Genomic DNA, 20,094 nt, shown 5'->3' with positions numbered 1-20,094 from the left:
CAACCATCACACAAGTCAAGAAACAGAACCTCAGCCAACTCTCCCAGTCTCCTCATATTTGCTTCCCATCAGTAACTCCTCCATCTTCCCTAAATGTAACCACTATCCTGATTTCTAACACTACAATTTAGTTTGCCTGGTTTTGAAGCTTATATAAAATGGGAATCAAACAATATATAGTCTTTTATGCCTGGTGTTTTTCACTCAAAACATGAGGTTTGACAGATTCACCTGTGTTTCTGTGTATAATTGATTCATTAATTTTTATTGTACAATATTCCTTTTTATGAATGTACCACAATTTAGGTATCTATTCCACTGTTGATGGACATTTGTTTCTCTTTTTTAGCGATTACGAACAATGCCATGAACGTACCTGTGCATGTGTTTGGGTAGCTATGCGAACACATATCTGTTTTTTGTACACCTAGGAGTAGACTCACTGGATCAAATGCTAAACTCTTTCTGAAAGTAGTTGTAGCAACTTACATGCAATGGAATGAACATTAAGACTATTGTAATAAACAGATGGAGATGAACCTCAGAAACCTAATAGTAAAATCTAGATGAGAATTCCTGTTGTTCTACGTCGTTTCCAATTGTTTTTTAGTCTTTCTTAATTGTAGTGGCAGATGTGCAGTGGTATCTCATTGTGGTTTGTTTTGCATCTCTTGCCCATTTTTCTGTTGCATTGTGTATCTGCTTAGGCTGCCGTAACAAAATATCATAGCTTGGGTGGCTTAAACAACAGAGATTTATTTTTTCACAGTTCCAGAGGCTAGAAGTCCCAAATCAAAGTGCTGACAGATCTGGTTTCTGATGAGAGCTCTCTTCTTGTCTTGCCGATGGACGCCTTCTCACTGTGTCCTCATGTACACTCTTCTTTGTGCATCTGGGGAGACGGAGTGGGAGGAATCTGGTGTCTTCCACCTCTTATAAGGACACCAGCACTATCAGATTAGGGCCCTACCCATATGACCTCATTTAACCTTAATAACCTCCCAAAGGGCCTATATCTCCAAATACAATCACATTGCAGGTTAGGGTTCCAACATATGAATTTCAAGAAGAACACAATTCAGTCCGTAACAGGTTATTTTTGGGTTTTCACTGGTTTAAAATAGTTGTTTTTCTCTAATTCTGGGCACAAGCTCTTTGTCCATATATGTGTTGCAGGCATCTCCTCCTACTCTGTGACTTGTCCTTTTACTCTTTCAAGGATATCTTGATGAATAAAAATTCATTTAATTTACTTCAACCAATTATTCTGTTTCTTTATATTAGAGCTTTTTTTATGTCTTTTAAGAAATCATCCTCTATCTCAAGGGCATGAAGATCTTATTATATTCTTATGAAGTTAGAGGAACAGTACATAGTCCCCAAGACTGCCCTCACTTCTGACACCAATTGCAAATTTGGAGGCTTCCCAACTACCCTTAGGGTCAGTCATTTATTGAAGGACTCATAGAACTTTCAGTGCACATTGCAACTTTGGAAGATAATAGAGCATATTTACACATGAAGACCAGGAGCCCCAAAGTTCCCTGAGAGAAGGAAATAACCACCATCTAGAGTGTTAAGAGCTTGAGACTAAGGAGAACATGGGAAGCAGTTAGTCTATGATCTTACTTTAACACGTGGGAAATTGTATCTTCACTTTAGCACATCCTCGTGGAGAGGAAGGTACACACAGAACAGGGTGGAAGTCTCCCTGAATGTCCTTGAGAGCTTTAGCCTGCTCTCAGGGAGGCCTCCTGGGTTCACATCCAGATGTGGTGCAGCTCCTTGCCTAAAAGCTTTGTTCTATCAATCAAGAAGGGCCTCCTTCCCCAGAACACAAAGACCTCCTTAACACAGGACTTTAGATACCTGAAGGGCACCTCTTACGGCAGTGAGACTTCCAAGGAGTGTTCTTTCTCCTATTCCCAACGCCTGGCACCAGGAGCACAGCTGCCCCTTGGCAGCTTTCAAGCCTGAGGCCTTCACTGGAATTGGAGACCAAGACCATGACTTGGGTGTCCAGCTGCACGCTGGCCTCAGCACTTGAATCTGAAAACCATCCAGGCTGGGAGCTTTCACACCGTAACACGCCCCCCACCCCAAAAAACAATCACAAATATTGTTTCATGTCACGTATTTTTGTTCTCATCTGAAATCTCTTCTCTCCTTTTCTTTAAAATCCAAAGAACTGCACATCTTTCAAGGCCCTGAACAAGTTTCATAAACATTTACTGAACCCACAGCTTATAAAACCTGTTGAATACTTTGCTATATGTTGTCATTCATTATTCACCAATTATTTATTGATCAACATTGTTTTCTTAGTGTTGGGATCATTGATCTATATTACACGTTTCTTTGGCTACATTCAGTGATAGTTCAGAAGCACACATCCACAATTTAGCTGTGGAGTGAATGGGTTGAGTGAGGCAGAACTGGAGGCAAGAAAAAGTCACAGTGATGCCAGGAAAGATGATATATGATTAGAGCAGGAGGGTAGCAGTGAAGTTAGAAATAGATGGGTTTAAGAGATCATTAGGAGGTAGAATCAACAGCTTAGATGTGAGGATGAGAAGGGTGGCACAGTCAAGGATAATACCATGGTTTTAACTGGAGCAAGCAGGTGATCGGAACATTCCTTCATGAAGAATGGGAACACTGAAAGAGCAGCTGATATGGAGAGCAGGGATGGTGTCAGATCATATGTTGAATGTGATTTCCTATAGAGCGAAAAGAGTAGATGGCCTGTGACAGACCCTGAGATGTCCAATATACATGGCACAGGTAGGTCTAAGGGTGTGTCGGTCTGCTGAAATTCACCATAAAGAATTTTATGTAAATGGTTGTTAATCAGTTATAAAGGACAAAAAAGGCAAAAGGGGGCCTGAAGTATCACAAAGATAGTAACAGTGGGAAGCAGCTACCACCTCTAGGGTTGAGAGAACAAAGAGAAGATTCTTTGAAAAGACTTCCAGAACTAGGACCCAAACCTCTGAGGAGCAGATGCTGGACCACTGGTGTTGGTAAGTCTGTAGAGGCACCATCAGGCAGACTTTAGGAGCACAGGTTTACAGATTGGAGCTGAGTACTGTTAATGGATTCAACTCTTGCTGCCAAGGGGAAGAACACTTGCTGTGGTGATGTCACAAACAAGAAAGTAAACAGGTAGTAAATGGGAAGTGCTATCTCCCCCTTCCAGCCCTCCAGTGTCTCCTCTTGGCAGGGACTAGCGGGAGGCTGCTGACAAAGCAGATGTGTGCTGTGCAGAGTCCTAGCTCCAGCATCACTCAGCAGAGGACAGAAGAGACCAGATCTTCATCCCCAGCACAGGGTGCTCTCAGACTGCAACTGTTGCTGGTCTCAGGCTGCCTCATCATCCCTTGTGGTTCCCTTTAGCCCTGTCCGTACCTTTGTAAATAGTCCTTTCATTATATTCTTTCCAGTTAAACCTTTTGCTTTAACTTTTTCCTGTTGGAATCCTAATTTGGCCCTCCTCCAGTTTATAGGACAATATTTCCTTTAGAAATGCTGTTAAACTCTCAATTAAAAAAAAAGGGAACTTATCTTAGGGAAAAAAACTATCACTGTTTGCAGGAGCTCACCTTTCCACGGTACAGGATAGATTAAAACCCCTTTGTGCATATTCAGTACATGCTGCTTGTTTTCATCTCTATCCTCTCTGAGTTTCCAGGCAGTTTCCCTCCATCTCAGCAACCCCCTTTCTCCAGCCCACTATTGTTTCTCATCCTCTATCTCCACTAATAAATCAGAGGCCTTCCCAATTGCACCCAGCGCACCTAGAGTCTACTCCAGGATGTATACTGAGAATGATTTTAAAAGGTAAAACTCAGAATGAGACTTGCAGCTAACAGGAGCCTTCCTAGAGACAATGAGCTGATACGTCTAGACTACAAGTGAACCAGGGGTGACACTGCAATGTCACAGTCAGGGCTTCAAGAGGGCAGAGCATGGAAACCCAAAGGGAAATATTCACCTAGCACAAAGAGAGAAGGAATTATGGGATGAGGATTTGTCCGTGTGTCCCCAGATTTGCCCAGCAGAGGGAGACCTGTGGCTGATGGCAGCTGCCCACAGAATTAGAGGAGGCTAAAGCTGGAATAACAATCATGTCCACTATTCCTAAGTATTCAGAGAAAAAGGCTACCGTTCAAAAAACTTTTTATCTACATTAAATTCTAATTTTTATAAATCTGTAAACATATTTTCCATAGTTTGTCATAGTACATATTCAATTTTATGTTTTGCTTTTTCCACTTAACCATTTTTCCTAGATTACTATGTATTCATAATAATCATTTGTTATACTGCATAATTCTTCAAACTTCTTAGTATGACTAAATTTAGTCACTCATTTGTTTTGTTTGAAGGAATTCCAGAATATTTCAACTGACCTAATTAATTTTACAATTAATGTATTTCTGAAATTAGATATTGGCTCCTTTAGAATTGGTATCTTAAAATATGTTCCAAAGTTATGGGCATTTATGAATTTTCATTTTATTACTGTATTGATTTTATCAGAATTTCCTAACTTATAAAGCTGTAAACTATATATGATTTAAGAGATTAGCCCATAACGTTAAAGTAGTTGTGAGTAGAAATAAAATGCTCCCCTCAAGTTTGTTTAAATTTTTATTTATTATATACAAGTGTAAGAAATAAAATAGCTAAGACAACCACCCGATTTTTTTTCCCCAAAATGCATGCTTTTACTTTAATATCAGCAGATTTCTGTGTTGGCTAGAATTGTTAGGGTAAATATTGAAAAGTTCCCAAGCAAATGCATTTTCCTCTCATACTGTTATCCAAAAAAAAGTGAGAGCCATCCTACATTATAAATATGCTTTCTGCTTTTGTTATCAAATATGACACATTTAGGTTTCAACTCATTTGAAGGTTTGTGAAATATTATTTGAATTGTTACATAACTCACAAAGACAATGCTAGTCTGAAATACTGACAGCTCACACATTATCAGGTGAACTCAGAAAGCTTATTAAGCCTCATATTTCTTTGTCTTCCAGCTACTAAACCAAACAAAACCCTCCCAGTCCTTAAGACAGAACTTTCGTCACCTGTCTCCCATATTTCTGCAAGACGTAACAATCAATACATTGGATTCCATGTTGGTGGAGTTCCTACTGATGGCTTCAGTTTTCTCTGTAAACAGGGAAAAGGCCCTGTGGTAAAAGTAACATCTGGTATGGTGGCAAAACAGAAAGGAAGAGGGGGAGGAGGTCTGTGGGGAATGGGGAGAGGAATGACTATAAAAACCCAGCAGGAATTCCAGGAGAGACCACCCAAAAAAGCAACTCTCTGGAGAGACCTGGGATTCCATGAAGGCCTGGGGCACACAGGAGGTGCAGGCTGAGGGAGTTTCCTTCCCACACCACACAGTCCCCACAGGTAACATGGACGCGTGTACGGCAAAGGGGATGATCCTCAGCACCTGGGGTACCAGAGGAGGTGGCACCGAGCAGACTGTGGAGAGGATTGTGACCACAAAGGGACGTTTTGGACTGTGACCAGAAAGGATCAGGATGAGAATGTACAGCTTTATCCAATTATCTGGTCTCAGGGGATCCAGAAAAACTGGTCCCAGAGGTCTCCTGGGGATGTAGGTTCTTAAGCTCCTTTTACAGAGGAGGTTTCTAGGAGAACTTTGTGCAGTTAGCAACAGGCAGCTTCCCCTCTGCACTACACCATTCTCCCCACTTCCCTTGCTTTAGGTTTTATCAGTCCAGGTAGTAATCACACAGTCACAGGGCCTTACATATGTACCTGTAAATTTCCTTAAAGACAATGCCTTCTAAACCCCTTGTTCAGTAGATAAGAAAACAAGACAATAAAATGACTCATGCAAGATGCCCAGGTAGTTAGCAGCTAGTAAAAACTGAATAACTATAAAATGGGAATGTTTATAAAGGTTACATTAAATATAATTTATAAGCACTGCTAACTGCCTAATAACTACACAATACAATAATATTTATGTATCTTTAAATATGTATAATAGAAACTTGTAGAAGGTATAGCTGAATACAACTCTGTTCTTGGCTTAGGTTTCCTAGTTCATCATATTAGGCATAGCTGCCTAAGAATTTATGCTTATCAGGTTTGTAGCCGCCCCTGACACAGGAAGGGTTAATAATCACTGGAAAAAGCTTGCCAACAAACTGCGACCCGGAGGTGAGAAGGCCGGTTAGCCAATGACTGGTAAGACCCCTGGGGGGGCAACCTAAGCCAGGCGGGGCACAGATGGAGAAACGATATCGATATCGGGAGCAGGAGGGACCGTTGCCTAAGAGGCCTTGCCTGCTCCGAGATAAAAATATAGGAGCACAGCAATAACATGATAATATCAAAACAGAGGCCAAGGGAGGGCTCCTTGAGAAATCACCAAGAATTCTTGGCATTCACTAATTACTTCATCCAGAACACCTGTGTATGTTTAACAGCTGTAAGCTATGTATATATTGAAACAATGGTTATAATAAACTCAGAGTGGCCATCAGCCCTCTCCGCATCTATCCTGATGTGTACATTGGATTGCGACACTGACAAGGTTAAAAAACTTGAGAAAAAATAGAGAGGACATATGTGGATAGATAATAGGAGGGAGAGGATGGGAAGGCAATGGCAGGAAGGAGAAGGGAGAGGGCAAAACAACAGAGTTAGGGATAAGCTCTATTTAAAAGGTGACTTGTGAACAGGAGAGTGTAGGAAGGGATTCCACACAACTGAAGCTCAGGGGGACAGACGGATGACATCATCGTGTGAACTGGGTGAGTGATAAGGCAACAGGGAGTGGTAGGGCCTAGGGAATACCAGAAAGCACACTAACATTCAAACTTTTTAAAACATTGCACCCAACCACAATGTGTCTGTCCTGGGCACCAGTACCATACCCCTCTATATACCACGGAATGGGTAAATTCTCAATCCCTGATAGAAGGCATAAGCATTAAAAGTCTTAGGCCCTTCATTCAACAAATATTTATTGTGCATCTACTATGAACTAAGCACTGTATTACGTACAAACATTCTAATCTCCATAAAACTTAATTTCCTTATCAATAAATGGAGACATTAATCCTCAGTTTATCCGTGATTCTGAGCCTGATCCTTTGTGACTGCAGTAGGTACAGCTTTCTATCAGTTTCTCTAAATAGCTCTGCCAGACTCTGGTGGATGCTGACAGACCCTGAGGACCCATCCTGATGGCACTGCTCCCCTCCCTCGGCTACCTGCCTCCGCAACACCACTCCGTTCTTCTGCAGGGCCTTCCTTACCCTGAGGAGCCTTACCCCCTCACCCTGCTCTGCTTTGCCTCACATATATGGAAAGGCCCTTTCCTTATCATCCATGACCAAGATATGAGAATCTAGAACTTCCCCTAAACCACACTGAGTGCTGCGAGAATGAAAGGAGTGGATTATAATCGGGACTTAAAAGTGGATATCAGAGAAGACTTCTCTCCAAACCCATTGAGGGTGACTGTTCTTCACTGGTGACTTAGAGATGCAGCTCCTTCCATCCTGTGGCTTGTCCACCTTCAGGTCACAGCTTCCAAGGATGCCCTGTGGATGGTCTCTAATGCAGGGAGTCTGAAGAGAAAAAAGGCATGGAATATTGTGAGTGGTAAGTGTTATGGGCCAAGTCTGGAAGGATACACATCACTTTTGCACACCTTCTACAAACCAGAACTCAGTCACTCGACCACACATACTGACAAGCAGGGCTTAGCAGGAGTCTAACTCTGAGTCCACAAGGAAGAGAAAAGGGATTATAGTAAACATGTAATAGTCTCTGACACAGAAGCTTTTGCTCACTATCACTATGCCTGGCCCTGGCCTGTCTTCCTTTCCTGCCAGGTCACAGGAGCCAGCATTTATTCCTGGATTGGGTTCGTGTGGGGATATTAAGACAATAATGAACCAATGCAGGCTCTTGAGCACAGAACCAACTGATAAAACAATGCACAAATCAGATGAGTCTGATGATTATGAATCATGTCAATGAAAGCAAAGAAATATAATAACTGAGCTAATTTTTGCTTTTTGGATCAATTTCATTGGAGTCTCTTATACACAGTAAACTATACAGAATTTAAATGTACAGCTTGATGATTTTTGACAAACATATATTCCCATGTTACCACCACCCTAACCAAGATACAGAATATTTCAACGGCCCTAAAAAGTTCCCTTATGCTTCTTTGAGTTCAGTAAGACCTAAATAAATGGAGACATACTATATTCATGGATTGGAAGGCTTAAAATTGTCTCAAGATGTCAATTTTCTCCGAATTGATATACAGCTTTAATACAATTCCAATAAAAAATACAGTAATTCCAATAAAAATACAATTCCAATAAAAAATACAGTAGAAAAATATAGTAATCAAGACAGTATGTCAGTATGTTTTGGTATAAGGATAAACAGAAATATCAATGGAACAGAATAGAGTACTCAGAAATAGACTCATACATCTATAGTCAATTCATTTTGACAAAGGTGACAAGGCTATTCAATAGGGAAGGAACTGTCTTTTCAACAAATGGGTCTCAAGCAACTAGAAATCTTTGCAGGGAAAAAAAAAAAGAAACTTCAAACCTTACACAAAAATTAACTCAAAATATATCACAGATTTAAATGTAAAAACAAATACCACAAGACTTCTAAAAGGAAATATAGAAGAAAATCTTCAATACTTTAGCAGAGGCAAAGATTCCTCAAAAAGACATGAAAACCATGAACCATAGAAACCATGAACCATAAATGATAAAATGACAGACTGTACTTTATCAAAAGTAAGAATTTCTGTTCTTCAAAAATCAGTTAAGACAATAAAAAGAGAAATCACATTGAGAGGAAATATTTATAATATATATATGTAAAAGGAGTTGTACCCAGAAAATATAAAGAACCTTACAACTCAATAAGAAGACAGACAAGAAAAAAAAAAGGTAAAAGTTTTCAACAGACATTTCACAAAAGATGTGCATGGAAAGATGCTAAACATAATTGTTATTAGGGAAATGCAAATCAAAACCACAATGAGATACCACTTCACACCTAATAGAATGCCTGAAGTTAAAGACACTGAGCCAGTGTTAGCAAGAGTGTGGAGGACCCAGCACTCTCATACATTGTGGACAGAAGTGGACAATGTTACAACCACAGTGGAAAACAATTCAGCTGCTTTTTATAAAATTAAACAAACATTATACAGCCCAGTGATTCTACTCAAAAGAAATGAAAACTTGCCCACACCATGACTTGTATACAAGTGTTTATACCAGCTTTTTTCACAATGCTATAGGAAAAACCCAAATGTCATCAACAGGTGAATGGAAAAACGGATTGTAATATATCCATATAACAGAATACTAATCAGCAATAAAAGGGAACAAACTACTGATATATGCAATGACATGGATGAATCTCAAAAATATATCGAGGAAAATAAACCAGACTTAAGAATACATATGATGTAAATTCCATTCATATGAAATGGGAAAATAAGCTGTAATGACAGAAAGCAGATCAGTGGTTGCCTGGGTCCAAGGGTATGAGGGCTGGGAGAGAGGGGATTGTGTACAAAGGGGCACAGGAGAACTATCTAGGCTGATGGAGATGTTCTGTATCTTGATTATGGTGGTAACTACATGGATATATAAAATAACAATCATATAAGTGATACACGTGCATTTTATTGTGAATAAATTATTCATCAATAAAGCTGATTTTTTAATGAAATATATTATTGGCTGGAATGGGGAGGGTGACAATTATTATCAGGATAGCTAGCACAGTAAAAATTAAAGAATACTATAATCAACTCATAATTATGGAAATTAAAGGGGAGAAATAACGGCATGATTAATTAAAATAAAAAACTTCTAAATTTTAATTTAGCCCATGCTTTTAAAAGCTGATCTCCCTAACCAAGGCCACCCTTGAACCTTCCATGTTCTACCATTCTGGTTGCTTCATATTGTCCTAATCTACCTGTCACGAAAAAGCTATCAGATAAACTTAATCATATGACTATATAAAGATATTGTACGTTAAGCTTTAACAAACACTTTAATTTCTAAAGAAGATACTGTTTACAAACAAACAAAACCAAAAAAAAAAAATTAACACTTAATAGTAAGGGTCCACATACAAGAAGAGATGAATGGGGAAATCTGGAGGATAGGCCCTTTCTGGATTCTCCCTTCACCACCCCCCCTCAAACACATACACACACAGGGCCGCCATACAAATGGGGCCACCAACTCTAGCTATCTGGTCTAATTAAAGCTCCTGTTAAGTAGCTGAACAACCAGGGTGTAAGGACTCTAGGACCTGAACCCTGGGTTATGCCCTAGTGACATGTTCTCTCTCTCACTATGCCACATCAGACTTCCCCACTGATGGGGTGGTTATGAGGACTCAAACAGATCTTTGGTTGGGAGGACTATTTCATTTTCCTAACAGAGAATAGCCTTGATTCAGAAATAAATGAGGAAATCAGTACAATAAAAGAGAAAGCCCAGAAACAGTACCATGCGTACAATACATTAGAAGTAGCATTAAAAGTTAGTGGAGAAAGGCTGAGAACTCAGGCTCAGTAATTGGCTTTCATATGGAATCAAAAGAAAATTATAGCTCTACCCCACATCATCCACAAAAACATCCAGATCTAATGAAGATATAGATAAGGCAATCTTTTAAGATTTTAGAAGAAAATGAGAATATTTATGACCTCAGGGAAGGGCAGAATTTCTTAAAGCAGACACAAAAATCATTAAGAAACATACTATTGAATTTGAACAACCCAAAATTAACATTTCCTATACAAGAGCCATTCTAATCACAGATAAGGGACAAAAAATACAGTTGTAGAAACTAACTGTTCACATATCACTAAGGATTAGAATCCAAAATACAGAAAGACCTCTTAAAAATCAATCTTGTTTTTCTTATAAAAGAAAAATAACCCAAAAGAATACTAGACAAAGATATACCAACAAATGGCAGAAGAGGAACTAAGAAATAGCCAATAGCCGATAACTCGCAAAAGCCAAAGAAATGCAAATGAAAACAGTCAGGGGCCTGCCCAGTGGTGGAGAGGTTAAGTTTGCTCGCTCCGCTTCAGCGGCCCAGGGTTCACAAGTTTGGATCCAGGCAAGGACCTAGCGTGGCTCATCAAGCCATGCTGTGGCAGCATCCCACATAAAATAGAGGAAGATTGGCACAGATTCTAGCTCTGCGACAATCTTCCTCACAAAAAAAAAAAATAAACAAAACAGGGAGATATCATCTCACACCCACAGTGGCAGGGATGCAGAGGGAAAAAGGACACTGCGGACAGCAATTTGGCAGTCTGGAGTCCAATTAACAATGTGCATCGTCAACAATTTCCTTCTTGGTATACACCTTGGAAAAATTCCTGCACATATACACAGGAATGTGTACTAGAACGTAAGCTGCGGCACTGTTTGCAAGAGAGAAAAAAATATAAAACATCTAAATGTCCATCATTAAAGGAATGAATAAACAAAATGTTAGGTATATTCATAAAATGGACAGCTAAGCAGCAGTTAAAGAATATGAACTCATTTTAATATAACTATTTGAAAATTTTATCAAAGACATAACATACATCAAGTGATAAAAAGGGGTTGTCTATGGGTAGTGGGATTAAGGTGATCTGTTTTCTTTTAAATTGCTAGTTTTTCCATTTTTCTATAATCAATATGTTTTATCAGAATGATTTTAAATACCCTGTTTTTAAAGAGCTCTATCAATTTTTTGTTCAAGAACCACATCTGCACCCCCTTCTCTGTGAAGCACCCCTTTGGCCCCTGACCACACCAGGCTCTAATAACCTCTTCAGGTACTAAGTACCACTTTGTGATAATTTACAACTAATCCTTCTTAATGATAATAATAATATCAACATATAGTGAGTGTTTTGTATGTGTCCTGTGTTTACTTAAAGTAATTTTTAAGTGTTCTTAAAACAATTTATTTGCATTTGTTCTTTCTGTCTCTCGGGGCAGACTGAAACCTCCGATAGCCATACCTAGAAGTGGGAGTATTCGGGAGAAAAGGGGGATATCTCCAAGAATGAAGAGGGAAAGGAACAATTTCTGAAGAGGGGGTAAGAGAGGAGTAGTTACCTAGAAACACCAACCGAATCAGCCAAGAATTAATGTTACAAAGTAATTAGGCATTTGTATAACTTGATCCTTGTATATTATGTGTATAAGTACACAAACATGTTATTCCATAATGAAAGCTATAAAAAGTGAGATGGTTTAATATTAGAATTGTTACTAATATAATTCACCACATTAACAAATTAAAAGAAAAAAATCACACTGGAGTGAAGGAAGATAGTTGAAATTTGTAGGACTCGGCTCAAACCATATCTGGAAGAAATTCTGTTGCTCTAAATATATCATCAGGAAACAATTAAGTGAGCTAATTATTCAACTTAGGAAGGGGAAAAAATGAGCAAAAGCAGTAGGAAAGAAATGATAAAGATTAGGGTAGAAATCAGTGATAAGACAAACAATAACAATAACAAATAGAAGAGATTAACAAAACCAAAAGCCAATTCTTTTAAAATTAGTAAAATAAATCTCTGGCCAAAGTGACACACAGAAAAAAAACAAAGACAAGAAATTTTTTAAAATGGAGAAAAATTTGTATTTGTTGCAATCCAGGACAAAATTTCAATGGAACTGTTTTTGAAAATAAAAACATTCTAAAATTTACACGGAAGGTAAAGGCTCCCAGATGAAATTAACTTCAAAATATAGGACAAAGGGGGATCAGCCCGCCCAGATGACAAAATCACAGCAATAAAAAGAACAGAGAGAACAGCAAGATAACGCAGAGCCCTGAGACAGCGGCGGGTGGATGTGGGGATTGAACATAGGAAAACGAAACAGAGCATATCAATGGGGAAGGACAGATTGTACATGGTGGGGGGAAAACTAGCTCACTGAATGAGAGAAATTCAACTGCATCCCAACCTACCATCACCTACAAAGGCAGAATCCAAATGAACTAAGCGCCTAAAAGTGTAAGGTAAACTCTAAAGTTTGTAAAAAATAAATAAAAGAGAACATCCTGCAATCCAGGGGTAGGGAAGAACTTCTTGAAGTAAATCCCAAAGGCACAAGCCATAAGGCCACAATTAATCATTTTGATTACGTTAAAATTAAAGTTTTCTGTTCCATTAAGGATCCAGGACAAAGTTAACATAAAATATTTGTGAGAAGACATTTAAAATATCGAGAAGCAACAAAGATTAATAGCTAGACTATATCGACATCTGAAAAAAATCACCAAAAAATGTAATTGACTCAATAGGAAAATCAACAAAAGATAGCATCATCAGGCGGTATACAGATGAGAAAACTGAAATGCTAACAATTATTTAAAGAGATTTATAAACTCAGTAATCCTCCAAATAGACAAAGAAAACAACAATGAACGATCAGGTTACTCCCTATTTGATTGGCACAAATAGAAAGGTAGATAATGCCAAGGGTTAGCGAGGACGCAGGCAGAAAAACTCTCAAGCGCTGGTGCAGGATTCTAGATGCTGAAGTCACTTGGAAAAGTACCTGGTGGCACTTAGTAACTGTCAGAATTTGGAAGTCCTTCATTGGGAAGGTGAAAATGTACAACAGGGAGGTAGAGAGATGCACACTACGGAAAAGCACTCTGCAGTCATTACGATTTAGATAAGTTAGACACAGCAACATGGAAGGGTCTTAAAAACATCTTAAACACAGCATGAGATCATAGTGGCAGAGCTTACCAGCTCTTCCCAAACATCCACTTTGTGGAGTATACAATCTAAATGTTTATCAATAAAGGAACCCAGAAATACATTATGACTTATTCTTCAATGGAACAGACTCAACTGCATGGATCTATATAAACAAACGAAATCAATACCACGTGGGGGAAAAAAAGCCTGTTACAAAACGTTAAATGCAAAAGGTCATTGCAGCAAGACAGCACTTGATATTGCCTTGCCCGTCCTTAAACATCCTCTTAAATGATGTCATACTGCATCTAACATTTGGGAAAGTACTTTTTAATATTTTTAATAAAATCAGGTACTGGAAGAATACAGCCCATATCCAGAAGAGTGGCTGCCTATACAGGGGATAGAGGGTGAATTCTTCCTTTAGCTTGTCACTTTTTATTTCTCTAAACACAATCCGAAGCAAATACAGTCACATGTTAACTTTTAAAAAGCAGGGGTTTGGATATGCAGGTTTACATCACTTTTTCTATTTTGAAGTCTTTCTCAGGAAAACCCAGTAACTACAGACCACAGCTACAAGGCCAGGAGGGACTGGTGATTGTCCGCTCCGCATCAGCCTCGCCCCCGCCTTCCCAGGTTTCCCACCCCAACCTGGGTGGGGGGTGGGTGTCTCTTTACTGGACTCACCTCTTTTTATTTCCAGCCGACTCAGACCTGGAGTCTCCATCTTCATCACCTGAAGATTCCACCAGCATCAGCTCCTTTCCCAGCGATCTCGCCCTTAGAGGGAAACGAGAAAAGCATCAGCGAAGTCCGATCGGAAGATCCTCAATGTGCTGCACATGGGCTTTAGAGCCTCGCCCAGCGAGGGAAGAGGAGCTACCCAGCAGCCGAAAGGACGCTAGTCTGCGCGAAGGGAGCTGGCCAATCAGAGACGCCAGAGAACAAGCCTCGTAGGGGGCGCGCTCAGTGCCTCTGGAGCCTGTAGGGGTTCCTGTGCCGGCGAAGGGGGCGGGGCCAGCGTGTGGGCGGGGCTTCTGCGGCGTGAGAGGCTGTGGCCGCAGCTAGGAGTGGCGTTCGCAACGCCGCTCACGCCGGAATCCGGCCTCGCGCGGTTTCGCGTGGTCTCCTCGGTTACGTAGTCTGGGCTGCCGCCGCGGCCCAACCAGTGCCCCGACTCTTCGCCGCGTCTGCGTCTGCGCCGTTGTTGCTGTGTGCGCGCGCGTCTCATAACCGAATTTCGGATGTGAGAGTCACAAATGTGGTTTGTTGTTTTTACTGACGCACAAAACATGAAAAACATCTTTATAGGAAATAAACGGTGGGCCGTGCCCTTTCAGAACAGTAACCTGTTTCCCAAAATATCTCGCTGACAATGGCAGGAGAAGGGTATGTAATTTAAGTGGCCCACATCCACATAGAACAGCCCCACCAGTTCTGAGATCCTGCAGAGGGCTGGACTCCAGGCCCCAACCATGGGTCCCTCGGATGTGGAAGAGGAGGTTGCGGCGCAGGCAGCCCATAGGTCCTGCTGCCCGCGCTGCTCTAGCTGGGGTTACACGCGGTCTGGGCGCCTCCCTGCCGCAGGTGGCCCAAGGCGAGACGCCCGAATCGAATGGAACCTTGCACCCCTCAGGACCCGCCTCAGGAGGAAAGGCGGGGTGCTTTGTGAGGGGGGTATGTGTGTGTCCTGAAGTCATCCTCATGGCTCATCTGGGGTGTGGGGGTGGAACTGGGTAAGGCTGAAGAAGTGAAACCTGATGACACTGCTGGAGGAGAGGCTCCTCCAGTGACACTCGAGAACCTCAGAATGTCAGCCCTCTGTCTGGGCCCTCTCATATCCCTTTTACATTTTTCTGCAGCAGGCCAGGCATCAGTATGTTATTAAAAATCTCTCCAGAGGACCAGAATGTGCTGCAAGGGTGGAGAACCACTGATCTGGGCCGAGTCCCACACAGTAATGAGTGCTTTCTTTGTCATCTCTAAAATTGAGTCAATAGTTTTCTGGAGTAATGAAGGCCCAGAGAAGGGATTGAATTATCCAGGATCTCACAAAGATTAAGAGATGGTGGCCCAAGGATTCCTCTTTAGCAGGTCATATATATGAAGGTGCTTTGTGTGGGCAAAGAAGAGAGGAATTATCGATGACCTGAAGAACTCAGACCTTGTCTTTCAGGAGAAACTGGGGCTGAGTCTGCTGAGGGTTAGGGATTGAGAATGTCTCTGAATCTCTGCTCCTCCCTTAAGTTAGACGTAGAGACTTGAAGCAGAAAGCGTCTTATGCTAGACTGGAAAAATTGCCCTAAATTCATCTCATCGCATTTCTCTTTGCACCCCATTTTGCATTGTGATTTTGCAGCTGCTCCCATCAAGAGGTGGAATTTATTTCTCTATCCCTTGAATATGGGTTAACCAATTGATTTAAGAAATGTGACCTAAACAGATGCTTGAAAAGAGCTTGGTGCATTGCAAGTTGTCCCCCTCTTGAGTCTCTCATAACCCTGAAACAACCAAGTGAAAGATGCTAAGCTTGACTGCTAGGGGATGAGGCACTCGCGTCTATAGCCTGCCAACTGCCAGACTTGTAGGTAAGACTGTCCCAGATCACCCAGCGCCAGCTGACTCTCCTGTTGATACAGACACATGAGAAAGCACAGCAGAGTTCGACTGAGATAGCCCTGACTACAAGAACCACCAGCTAACCTACGGAATTGTAAGTGGAATAAATGTAGCAGTTTTTTTTTTTTTTGAGGAAGATTAGCCCTGAGCTAACTACTGCCAGTCCTCCTCCTTTTTGCTGAGGAAGCCTGGCCCTGAGCTAACATCCGTGTCCATCTTCCTGTACTTTATCCGTGGGATGCCTACCACAGCATGACATGCCAAGCAGTGCCGTGTCCGCACCCAGGATCCGAACGAGCAAACCCCAGGCCGCCAAGAATTGGAACGTGTGAACTTAACTGCTGGGCCACCGGGCCAGCCCCAATATAGCAGTTTTAAGCAACCAAGTTTTTAGGTGGTTTGTTACTCATCAAAAACTGACTGACACACACTCAGTGAATGGCCATGAAATACTCTTTACAACAGTGACAACTCTGCCTGTCCTTCAGGATCGGTAACCCTTGGTTCTGAGCAAAATCCCAAATGCATCCAGCTCCTTGTCCTATCCCCTGCCCCTCCCCTTTTTTCATTTTTGTATGCCTCCATTTCTTACATGAGGAAACAGCTGTGGAGATTAATAAAGTAGTCCAGGCTCTAGTGATGTTTTCACCTCCAATTTGCAACATTTTCCACTCTCACATCCTCAGAAAGCTTTTCCCATCTGACTCAGGAGCCCGCTGAGTTTCTCAGCTCCTGGAGGGGTTGGCTGATGACCCCAGAGCTATAGAAGCCGAAGAGGGGGTGGAGGAATTGGGGGAAGGGGAAAGAGAGGGACAAGAATATATCAACAGTCTTTTAGACAAATGTTCATATGCTGTGACTCAGGAATTTTCTTTCAAAAACCCACCCTGAGGAAAAACAAGCGAGGTAAAGACCTAGTTACACACAATGACGTTCATTTGAACATTAGTTATAATTGCAAGAAACAACCTGAATGTATCTGAGTCATCATGAAATTGGTGCAGTCATTTAAAATCACATATTCAAATAATTTTTACTGCTGCAGAGAAAAGCTCACAATGAGAAAAAAATGCAAGATCTAATACATATATGGAGAAGCTGATTTACCACCACAGTAGGGTTGTTTGTTCCTTAGAACTGGGAGTATAATTTACTATATTTTACAGTATAACACAATAAATACCTATTAATTTAATCATTAGATATTTGCATCTATTTTCATATTTACATATAGAAAAAGGACACGAGAGGGGAAGGTGGCAGTGATGCTGACTCTGAAAAGTTGAGCTCAGACTGAATATTGGTAGAGGTGGCTACTAGGATGTGACCTGGGGATGGAGGGGTGCTAGAACAGGGAGACTGAGACGGGGAAGGTGGAAAAGGCAGTGCCAGGCGCATTCCTGACCTAGTTACCACCGTGAGCACATGCTTTCCATATCGCTGGATGCCCTCTGAGGCACTGTGTTGAATAAGTCTCAGAATTGTTCCTCTGAAGGTCATTTAGCTGGAGCCTTTATCCACCCACTCCAGCCCCACTTAGCTTGAAGGTTTCCGCCTGGAATGTTAATCCTCCCCACACTTCCTATCTGCCCAGCTGGTAATCAGAATGAGCACACTCAGCTTCAGAAAAAGCAGATAGGAAAAAGACTGCTCCGAGCCAAAAGTCCTTGTCCTAAATGACCTCGGCATTGTCTAGAACCAGAGAGAAGGCCACTGTATATGCAAGATGAGAAACAGGAAGAACAGATTACAGACAGTTCCCAATTTACTATAGTTCAATTTAGGAGTTTTTTGACTTTAGAATGGTGCAAAAGTGATAGGTATTCAGTAGAAACTGTTCTTCAAATTTTGAATGTTGATTTCTTTTCCCAGGCTACTGATATGCTTATGATACTCTCTAGTGATGCTGGGCAGCTCTGTCAGCCACGCAATCACAAGGATAGACAACCGATATTCAACACTTTACTATAAAAAAGGCTTTGTGTTAGATGATTTTGCCCAACTGTAGCCTAAGGTAAGTGTTCTGAGCACGTTTAAGGAAGGCTAGGCTAAGCTATGCTATTTGGTAGGTTAGGTGTATTAAATGCATTTTCAACTTGAGATATTTTCAACTTAAAATGGGTTTATCGGGACATGACCCCATCGTAAGTAAAGGAAGATCGGTGTTAATCCAGGAAGGTGAGGTCACCTGTGACCACCCAGCTCAAGACAATAGAGTTGCCTCCTGCTACGCCCTCTGAGATAGCCGACCCACTACCTGCTGTGTCCATCAAGCGCTGTGCCGACAGGGCAATCTTGTGACTATTGTGGGAGGGACATTTCAATCATATGTGAAACGTCCTGTATGGGGGTATATAACCACTCTGTCCTCCTCACTTCTTTGGTGCCTTTTCTTCCTTCGGGAAGAAAGGCTCTGGGCCATGGTCCTCAGATTTCAGCTCAGAATAAACTCACCCAAATTTTCATTTATAGATTGGTTATGGATTATTTTCGTCGACAGAGGGATTGTCAAGAAGGTATGAAGAAGGGGCACCAGGGGGCCCCTCTTCTTTTGTTTTCTGGGTAGATATGTACCAGATGCTGCCCACAGGCCTGACCCACTGGTAAGGGAGTTTCCCAGACTGGATATATGAGACACTGGGCTGGGGGGAAGTGGGAGCTCCTGCCACACACTCACTCCCTGCAGCTCTCTGATGAACCGTGCTCAGAATTTTAACAAGATCAAGCTGCCCAGGTTCATGTACTGCCTCTTCAAGGTGAACGAGAAGGAGCTCAGGGGACTACAGTACATTCCCAATCCTAGCTGTGAGTAGAAAACACTAATAACCTTAAGTTTGTTATTGTGAGCACAGGAGCCCTACAGGGCATTCTGCATCATCAGATATTTCAACAAATTGAGAAGGGTTTATTTGAATTTATTGGAATCTGATTCTTTGAAAGTTGATAATCTAGTTTAGATCATAAATATGGTCTCACACAGAGAACAGCAACTCTAGTTTCCTTAAGCAAACAAAAAACACAAACAACAGTAAGAACAAGGAATAGATTGGAAGGATACACCAGGCAACTCACAAAAGAAATCATTGACCCACTAGGCTTCATGGCAGACAGGAGCAGGACTGCACTGTTTGATGAGGATTTTAGGCTAGTTAATTTTAAAACTGCAGAGGAGAAGCAGGCTCCGAGGACTGGAATTTGCTTGCTCTTTGATCAGAGATATTTGCATTTGTGAAGGAAGGGGGGATGCCTTATCTCTGGAAACTCTTAATGGGGAAGGCAAGAACTTAAGTTGTTTACTGTCTGGCAACCTCATGTAACTGACACCCCCTCCCCCCCAAATCCTCCTTTGTTTTTGGCTGAGGATAATATTTAAGCAGTGACTTCCGCCATTTACTCAATCCGGTTTGATTCTTAGCTAAAAGTTGTGGGACCGCCCAATGGCCAGACCCTATGGGCACTGAAACCATTTTAAATTTTTTACATATTCTTTCCTTTGTCTTGCAAAGAGATAACTCACATACCTATGCCTTAAATTTAGCCTTAGCCTCCACCCATGTTTGCAGCAGTATCTGGGGCAGCAGCAGCGGCTCCTCCTGCCCATGGGCCCTGTCCCCACGCAGCAGCTCTGACTGCCCGTGGGTCCTGTCCCCATGCTATTCCACACTATT

At 41.4% G+C, this 20,094-nt stretch overlaps 1 long non-coding RNA gene across 2 annotated transcripts; it reads right to left on the bottom strand.

The window, feature by feature from the left end:
- Positions 1-736: 736 nt before the first annotated feature.
- Positions 737-14,910, bottom strand: LOC106782238 (uncharacterized). Of its 2 annotated transcripts, none has more exons than XR_011429567.1 (3): positions 14,495-14,910; positions 1,870-7,628; positions 737-892 (listed from the first exon to the last, which is right to left on the bottom strand). It is a non-coding gene; the product is annotated as an uncharacterized lncRNA (long non-coding RNA). The 2 variants fall into 2 exon arrangements; XR_011429568.1 differs by having other exon boundaries at positions 5,097-7,628.
- Between the last annotated feature and the right edge of the window lie 5,184 nt (positions 14,911-20,094).

The sequence above is a fragment of the Equus caballus genome, chromosome 20 (assembly GCF_041296265.1).
Source record: "Equus caballus isolate H_3958 breed thoroughbred chromosome 20, TB-T2T, whole genome shotgun sequence".
NCBI lineage: Eukaryota > Metazoa > Chordata > Mammalia > Perissodactyla > Equidae > Equus > Equus caballus.
This window is presented reverse-complemented; position numbering and strand designations above follow the sequence as displayed.